Consider the following 9,757-nt stretch of genomic DNA (forward strand, 5'->3'; position numbering starts at 1 on the left):
TGAGATGCGTTGTCTGAATTTAAACTTTCACAAGACAACAAAGATTAAAAGTTCAAACTTTGATCAAGTAAAAGGCCAGTTTTAAGATTTGATATGAGATTTCGTCACTTAAAGAGTGGTTCACTCCTGAAATACACATTCAGACAAATTAGTGGCAAAATATTTATGCAACAGTTAGGTGTAGTAATTCAAAAGTATAAATCTTTTTACTTGGCATAACTAAAATAAATAAAATATCCATCTGTATGTTTTGCTGTAATTTTTTTGGTGAGACAAGTTATATTAGGTAGCAGTTATAAATTGCTGTAGGAATCAATTTAATGATGTCTCTTAGTTTGACTTGCTAGTCTAGGTGTTTTAATCTTTTTTGTATTATAAAATTGCTGATTGTTGAAGCTGATCACATTGCATCAAGGGCAACAGGGCATCAGAAAATCAAGTGAACAGATCAAGCAGCTCTATGTCTTATTAACAAATCTCGTTTGTGAAGTGAACAGCGCAGACATCAAGAAGCACCATGTAAAATGGAATGGTTAAATTCAGTGTCAATTTAATGACTGAAAGAGGAATAAAGAGATGGAAAGAAAGATTAGATTAGAGAACAGAAAAATAATGCAGAAAAGTTTCTCTTCTATTTTAGTTTCTATATTTTTAAGCGGTCATATCAGTAATTAGGATCTGAAGAGCTGAAGCTACATCTGCAATAGTTAGCTTCCAGCATTATAAATGTTGATTTATAATAATTAGATGTTGTATTGTTAATAGGATTAAAGACTAAAATGGGCAAGATTAATTTTCAGTGGCAAATTTAGTTTCATATCCACTACACAAAGATCTGTAGCTCGGGTTGCAGTTGGCATTGTTGGTTGGTTCGCCGAACTAACTGGTTTTCATCCAAATATTTTGACTCCCTTCTAGGTGACATCGTCAGTGCTGTGAGCTTCCACTGAAGGTTCACTGACGATGACATCTAGAAGGGAAATGAAATGTTTGCATGAAAAACAGTCAGTTCAGTGAACCAACCAACAATTCCAAATACAGCAATAACATTCAAAGAGTTGTCATGATGAACCAGACACCAAGATGCAGTTTTCACAATGCTAAAAGCAGAACAGAACTCCCACAGCAACATTTCCATATCTATATTCAACTGCATACCTGCCCCTCCCTAGAAATTCTTGGACATTTGCATTTAACAACAGCAAATGCTATGAGCATAGCCATTAGGACAGATGTCAGAGGTAGTTTCTTTACTCAGAGAGTAGTAAGGAAATGGAACGCTTTGCCCGCAACGGTAGTAGATTCACCAACATTTAAGTCGTCATTGGACAAGCATATGGACATACATGGAATAGTGTAAGTTAGATGGGCTTCAGATTGGTATGTCAGGTTGGCACAACATCGAGGGCCGAAGGGCCTGTACTGTGCTGTAATGTTCTATGTTCTATGTCCTATTATTTTGACAATACATTATGGGCCAATATCACATAATTAGGTGCAATTTGTGTTTGCTATTTATTTATGGATTAAAACTCAAGAGTGATCCATCACTGAAAACTACCAGTCACATGTGTAGTTAATTTACCGAATGCATGGCTGAGGTGAACTGTACTCCAGAACTAATACGTTTATGTCAAGAGAAAAAAAGCGAGATTATTTTTCATGGAAAACACACCTATGGGACCATTGTGAAAAGTGGTACTTAGAGACCTGTTATAAAGATATCTAATCCTCTTGAACATTCATATAATCTTCAAAACACAATGCAATAGCACTATTATAGATAACAAATTGTGAAGCTGGATGAACACAGCAGGCCAAGCAGCATCTCAGGAGCACAAAAGCTGACGTTTCGGGTCTAGACCCTTCATCAGAGAGGGGGATGGGGTGAGGGTTCTGGAATAAATAGGGAGAGGGGGAGGCGGACCGAAGATGGAGAGAAAAGAAGATAGGTGGAGAGGAGAGTATAGGTGGGGAGGTGGGAGGGGATAGATCAATCCAGGGAAGACGGACAAGTCAAGAAGGTGGGATGAGGTTAGTAGGTAGGAAATGGAGGTTCGGCTTGGGGTGGGAGGAAGGGATGGGTAAGAGGAAGAACAGGTTAGGGAGGGAGAGACAGGCTGGGCTGGTTTTGGGATGCAGTGGCGGGGGAGAACGGGTTGGGCTGGTTTTGGGATGCGGTGGGGGAAGGGGAGATTTTGAAGCTTGTGAAGTCCACATTGACACCATTGGGCTGCAGGGTTCCCAAGCGGAATATGGGTTGCTGTTCCTGCAACCTTCGGGTGACATCATTGTGGCACTGCAGGAGGCCCAGGATGGACATGTCGTCTGAGGAATAGGAGGGGGAGTTAAAATGGTTCGCGACTGGGAGGTCCAGTTGTTTATTGCGAACCAAGTGGAGGTGTTGTACAAAGCAGTCCCCAAGCCTCCACTTGGATTCCCCAATGTAGAGGTAGCCACACCGGGTACAATGGATACAGTATACCACATTGGCAGATGTGCAGGTGAACCTCTGCTTAATATGGAAAGTCATCTTGGGGCCTGGGATTGGGGTGAGGGAGGAGGTGTGGGGGCAAGTGTAGCACTTCCTGCGGTTGCAGGGGAAGGTGCCAGGTGTGGTGGGGTTGGATGGGAGTGTGGATTGGACAAGGAAGTGGAGATAGTTCACATACAGCATCAGATAGACTTATTGACCATTAAATTGACATTGTTTTAGTCTCTGAAGCACTTAACTTTCAGTGCCAGAAAATTTCTTTGGTAGTAATTAACACTAGCATATCTTTCACATTGTATTTAGGTAAGTCAATCTTCAATTTCTTTATCTAATGAGAACAGAATAATTGAGTTTCATTAAAATAAACACTCATGATTGCACTTTTTCATCATTACAATAATCATTGGCCAAAATCAGCTTCACGTTATATCTAACCAAAAACTGGCGCCTTATTTAGCATTGATTGCTCTCATTCACTATCTCAGTTTTGACTAACCTAGTTGATTACACTTCACTTCTGTAAAATAATTAGTTGATATTAAAAGTGACAAAACATCATCTGGTCTGATTGAACATATAGCCAATGCCTTTATACAGACAAACATTGATTCTTTACAACATACACATCTCAGCCAATATTTTAATAGCATGGTTTTTCCCCGAAACATTAACAGATTCTGGAAGATGATTTACTTGTGAAAGAAAATACTAAATGTCCTGCTACAGTACTTCAAGTTTAAAATAAAACAAGAAAGGGTATAAGATAACATCCAATTGTCTTACAAGCCAATTCAACCTTACAACTCTTAACTATTTCTGAGATCTAACAAATATGTTTGGTAAAATGTATAAAGCTTCAGATAGCAACTATTAGCTTCCTGCATGTTACTGAAAATTTACTGATCACTCTCATGGTCTTCGTGAGGTCAGCACAAACTGTAAAATGAAGAATACAGATTACTGTTTTGTTTAAAATGAGATCCTGATCCTTGCCCCATGAGCCTTAAACCTTGTGTGAACTCAGACCCAAATGATGTTACCTCATTAATAATCTAAAAGTTCTATGAATAAGTGACTGTTACCAATCAATAGTAGAACTGATTCCTTATTCAATGGGAGAGCTGAGAAGAGGATACAGTGAGAAAAAGTTCTGTCATATTATTTTCCTGGATAGAAGAAGAAACCATTCTTATAACCTGTTTGATCCATCTGAATTTTATGAATGACAAAAATTTAAAACAATAGAAATGCTAGCATCTTGAAAATAGACATCTTTACCACAAGTAATTTTGAGGCAGGCACTGCATAATAATTAAAAAGGCGATAAGTATTTGGAAGAAAAAAGTATCACAGAATTTGAGGAAGGGCAGGGAAGAGTTAGAAAAGATAAACTCCAGTTGATGAGCTGACATCAGCTCGGACACGATAGGCTTACAACTCTTCTGTTCGGGAATTCCAAAATTAGTATAATATTTTCCAAATAAATAATTTTCAATAAGAAATGCTAATGCAATGGATTTTCAATGAGGAATTCTTAGCTGAATGCCCCATTCATTGAGGACCAGTATGTTTTTATAATTGTTGATGCTCCTAAGATTTAATTTAGAGATTGATAACATCTACACTTTGATGTGGGTCACACTGTTTTTGTCATGATGAAGCGCACAAAAATAAATCTGGTTTTCCATTAAACTACTCATGAAAATTTATTTCAAATTATGACTTATTGAGGAAATTCCGCTAAATCTATGATTGCATTAATTTTTAGTAATAACATAAATGTTTTTCAATGTATAAATAAAACAAAAACTTCAGTAACAATTTTAAGGAAATGGAAATAAGCCTAGTCTAGGACTATTATGGATGATGATTTTACACAAACGTTTAAAAGATTTGTTTCTAATGTTTCTCTGTGATTGTATATTGAATCAGCAACTCAGTTAAAATGACATTCATTAAAAAGAAGAATTTTATAAAGAATTGTTCATTTGTTTTTATCACCAACAGTAATTTCTAGTCTGGAGTGAGGTAATCTGTAGTAAGGATTTGATGACAAGATTTTGTAAAATTCAGTAAGAAAAATATCTTATTTAGTGGCATGGTGGAATATTAAATTGAAACATTAATTCTTATCTAGTTCCTAAAATCTACCCTGATTTGTGCTTAGTCCATTCCTATGAAAATGCAGCTGAGATTAGCAACTCAGTAGCACCCCACTAACTGCAATTTCATTCTTGTCTGCTTCTTATTGTTGATTTTAAGAGCCAAGCTAGAATTGACCTGTAACTAGACCACACATGAAAGTGGTGTAAGGAGGGACAGTGAGGACCTTTTTTTTAAATAATGGCTGACATTTTCGAGTAACAATCTTCAATAAACATTTCAAAACAAACACTTTTTTCTGAAACTCTCAAAAGTATGGAACACCTAAATATAAATGTAATTTATACTCTACAATTACTAAAAAAATGTTAGTAATAAATACAAAGTTATTGGAACTAAAATTAAACTGCAGTATGCGAATTTGAAGAAGACTAGCTTTAAATAACACCATGTAATGTGACCCCCAAAGCTTCACAAGCAACAATTTACAATTAAAGTCATAACTGCATGCCAGTGTATGAACAAAAATCTTGACCTGATTTTATCTTTAACAAACTGGTTAATGCCTTTGCTGACGTACCTGAGGCAGAAATTCAGTTGAAGGCACTAATACATCAGAAAACCAAACTTCTCCTTCCAGACTGCAAACCTCTAAACCAAACAGCTCAGCTTTTAGGCACTTTCTTATATTCTGTCTCTGTTTGAGATTTTCATAGAATACTTTTCATTCTTTAAATTGAACTGAAATATAAGCATTTCCTTAACATTAGCATTTTTCAGATGTATAGCAATTACAGTCCACATTCAGATTCTGATATTTGTCACATTCTTCTCCTAATAAATTTGTAAAATTAAGGAAGCCAACTTTTAAAGTTGGGTAAACAAGATGCAAATTTTACATTTCTGCTTGCATTTAATTCCAAATATTCATGGACTGAATTCTGTTCTTCGTTCTCATGCTCTGCAGTAACATATCAAAGTGAGCTTAACAGTCTCTGTGTGCAAGTTATACCATCTTGGAATGAATGTAACAACTATCTTCAAAGTGAACAACGCATAAAAGACAATCTCACTCCCATGAAACTGACCTGCCTTTGTATGCCAGTTCCTCTAAATCATGGCTTATTTTCCTATGAATGTGAATCATTGACATTTAAACCCACAAAACAGCCTGTACTACTTCTTTAGAATAGAGAAAGCTGTTGGGTAACCTAAGAGAAAACTTTATGACTATGGAAAGATTTGAAGAGGTAAATGTGAGAAAGATTATTCCATTTGCAGAAGATTCTAAAACGGAAGGCTCAATTATAAGATTACTACTAATAAATTGAATAAAATATATCATGTTCAAACTTGGAACTTGCCACTACATAGAGTAGATGCATTAAGGATGAATTTAGTAAGATGAGGGAGAAAAAAATTATAATATTTTACTGTGTTAGCTGATTGTGAGGGAATCAATTATCAAGGCAATAGTAACAGGACATTTGGAAAGTCCAAACTCAGCTCATCAGATTCAGCATGGTTCTTTGAAGGGTAAATTATGTTTGATTAATTTGCTCTGGTTCTTTGAAGACTGACTAGACAAAGTGGATAATGGGTGTCTTGCAGATGTGGTATATCTGGGCTTTCAGATGGCATTGGATACGGTGTCACACAAACAGTTAATTCACAATGTGAGCTCACTTTGGGTTAAGATTGATATATTTGCTTGAAAGGAGGATTGGCTAGCCAACAGAAAGCAGAGAGTCAGGATAAATGGGCCTTTTTCTGGTTGGCAAGCTGTCACTAGTGGGGTGTCACAGTGCTCAGGTCTCAAGCCCCAACTATTATTAATATACATTAATGACTTAGATGCAGGGATACAATGCACCATGGCCAAATTTGCAGATGACACTAGAATAGGTGGGAAAGTAAATTGCAAATGGGTATTGGATAGGTTAGGTGAACAGGCCAAAATTTGTTAGATGGGCTTTGACATGGATAATTGTGAGGTTAACCAATTTAGTTTGAAGAATAAAAAGGCAAATTATTTAAATGGAGAAAAACTTCAAAATGCTTTAGTGTAAAGGGATCTGGCTGTCCACATGTGTGAATCACAGCAAGTTAACATGCAGGTACATTAGGTAATAAACAGGTAAAAATGGAATCTTGGTGTCATTCAAAGAATGGAGTATAAAAATGGGCAAGTATTATTGGAATTTGTATCAGCATTAGTGAGATTGTATCTGGAGTACTGTGTACTGTTTTGGCTCCTTACTTGAGGAAGGATGTAACCATATTGGAGGAGGTTCAGAGGAGTCTCACTAGATTAATTTTTAAAAAATGGAAGCTTTATCTAATAAAGAAGAGATTGAGAATTTAGGCCAATAATGGCTACAGTTTAGATAGATGAAAGGAGATCTAATTGAGGGATAAAAGATGCTAAAGGGGATTCATAAATTAAATGTGGAGCAGATGTTTCCCTTGTGGGGTGATCTGGAATGCAAAGTCTTTGATAAGGGGGAGCAGACTCTTCTGGAGTATTGTGTCCAGTTCTGGTCATCCTTTATAGGAAGAATATTATTAAGCTGAAGAGGGTTTGGAAAAGATTTACCAGGATGTTGCTGAGAATAGACGGCTTGAATTATATGGAGAGGCTGGAACTTCTCTCACCAGAGCATTGGATGTTGAGGGGTGGCCTTATAGAGGTTTATAAAATAATGAGGGATATAGGTAAGGTGAATGACAGGTGTATTTTCTTAATGGTCGGGGATTTCAAGATGATGGGGCATATTTTTAAGGTGAGAGAAAAAAGATTTTAAACAGACAAGGGGGCTACATTTATATATAGGGAGTAGTTCCGGAGTGGAATGAACTTCCAGGGGAAGTGGTGGAATCAGATGCAGTTACAACATTTAAAAGGCATTTGAATAAGAGCATGAATAAAAAATGTTTGGAAAGATATGGGCCAAGTGCAGGCAGGTTGGCATGGACTTTACGTGGAACAGTCCCTCTTCCGCACCTACACAGGCCCCAAACCCCACCTCTTCCTCCGGTAAAAAAGAAGCTGATGAAGGGTCTAGGCCCGAAATGTCAGCTTTTGTGCTCCTGAGATGCTGCTTGGCCTGCTGTGTTCATCCAGCCTCACATTTTATTATCTTGGAATCTCCAGCATCTGCAGTTCCCATTATCTCGGACCCAAACTAAAGGTCTGTTTCCATGCTGTATGACTATCACATTATGGAAAGTTCTTTGTTTTATTGTACTGGCCTGTGTTGGCCTGTTGCTATGTTGTGAATTATGTGTAGTTAAGATATCATTTCTTGGGTAGCACTTCGATTTTCCCTAATTAAATAGAAATTAACACTGTGTTGAGAAGTTGACATTTCCTAATCTCAGATAATTGAAATGAATGACTTGATCTGTAACTGCATTCAATAGCACAAGCGGAAAATATCGTTTTGTCGTCATCACCTGATCGTTTGTTTTAAAAAGGCTAGTTATAAGTAGACGGAGTGAACAATACAATGAAGGAACAACCATATCGAAGAAGAACAGAACACCAGAAAACAGCTGCACATGAAAACGCTCAGAATTGTTGCCTGTCGACATCAATGAGATGCTGCGATTACAACAGTTTCATTAAGACTTCAAAGCCGAACAAACAGGACAGGTTCATGTTCGAGAACTTCTTCAATTTTCAGAAGGATATTCGAGAAAAATCAGTTTTAAGCAGCTTCTGCTGGCGGGTAGTTAACTATGTTGTAAATCGTGTGGTATCGCCGTTGTGTACTCTGATGACAACGGTCTGCTTTACTTGTATTTGCATAAAATGAGTTCTCTATTATTTCCAAATTGAATTGGTTAATGCAGAACTGCATATTTTTAAACGATGCTGTATATCCATTGCTATCTACCTATCCTGCTTTTGTATATGTACATAGACCGGGATATCTGGCTGTCTAAAAACACACACCATTAAACGAGAAATGAGTTGTTATACAGTCACACAGTCATACTGCATGGAAACTGACCCTTTGGCCCTAGTCCATTGCCGACCATGTTTCCAACTTACTGCTGGACATTTCTCCCAGCACAGTTAACTGACGGATGCCAAGGAATTAGTTCCTCGTAATATATCAAAGAGTTAACAGGTTAAAAACTTCACCTCAATTCTGGCTCTAAAGCAGTTCTCTTCCGAAGACAATGCGATTGACAGAAAATTGGGCCATTGCAGTGCACACAAGACTGGTAAATGGAATACTCACAAAAAGAAATCTTGTAAAAGTGATGAATCGCCTCTTGATGTCAGCGTCATATACCTTTCACTTTCCCTGAAGTGAATACTTCTAGTGCAAGAGCATTGTCCGGTATTAGTTCCAACACATTTATTGCTTCGCATTCTCAAGTTAGGGAATAAATAACGCACTTTAAACGCTCGAGGACAGTAATAATCACTTCATGCTGTACGGATGTTCAGCTTTTAGCTGGCGTATTCACTCGTCTTTCAGCAAATAGAACTCATAAACTATAATAGGAACACTTGCAATGAAGCGACAGCGCGGCGAGAAGAAAACTGCAGCGTCCCCTACCGTGATTTCAATTAGACAAGTCAAATATTCAAATCAGCCGGTCTGCCGGTGGTTTGTTACCCGCCTTTTTAAATGGCTAGCGAATGTTTTCACTTCCATCAATCTTCACTACACTGCACAGAAATATGAAAAAATATCAAATTGCATAATTCTCGAGCCATTTAAAAGAGAAATGAATCCATGTCTATATAATACTGTGGCTAATTGTGCTTGGAGATAAAGACACATGCTTTACAGTCTGTCAGTAGCCTTTATTCTCGACGATATTACCTGTTTATTTAAAGGGGTTGAGCTTAGTTTAAATTCGTGCCGATCAGAACATTTAGTATTTGAAAGATCTCAGAATAAGGAGTGATCATACACTGGAGTGTGGGAGAATTTGGATTCATTAAATAGAATACAAAAAAAACCCCCTGAAAATCTCAGCACCCCAGGTAGCATCTCTGGAATGAAGCAAGTCATGTTTCAGGTAGATGGTCTTTCATTAGAACTGTGGAAGAAAGAGTTGCAGTTATATAAAAGATGTGACATGTCTCTCTCAAATACTTTTTATGGGGGATATGAAATACATCGGACTGGCATAAAA

At 37.3% G+C, this 9,757-nt stretch overlaps 1 protein-coding gene across 1 annotated transcript in view; it reads right to left on the reverse strand.

The window, feature by feature from the left end:
- Window positions 1-9,076, reverse strand: part of LOC125461488 (phosphoprotein associated with glycosphingolipid-enriched microdomains 1-like) — a 106,898-nt gene extending 97,822 nt beyond the window's left edge. Inside the window, exon 1 of the mRNA XM_048550330.2 lies at window positions 8,848-9,076. The gene's annotated coding sequence lies outside the window, so the exon portion shown is untranslated. The remainder of the gene's footprint in view (window positions 1-8,847) is intronic.
- Between the last annotated feature and the right edge of the window lie 681 nt (window positions 9,077-9,757).

Source organism: Stegostoma tigrinum, chromosome 19, assembly GCF_030684315.1.
Source record: "Stegostoma tigrinum isolate sSteTig4 chromosome 19, sSteTig4.hap1, whole genome shotgun sequence".
NCBI lineage: Eukaryota > Metazoa > Chordata > Chondrichthyes > Orectolobiformes > Stegostomatidae > Stegostoma > Stegostoma tigrinum.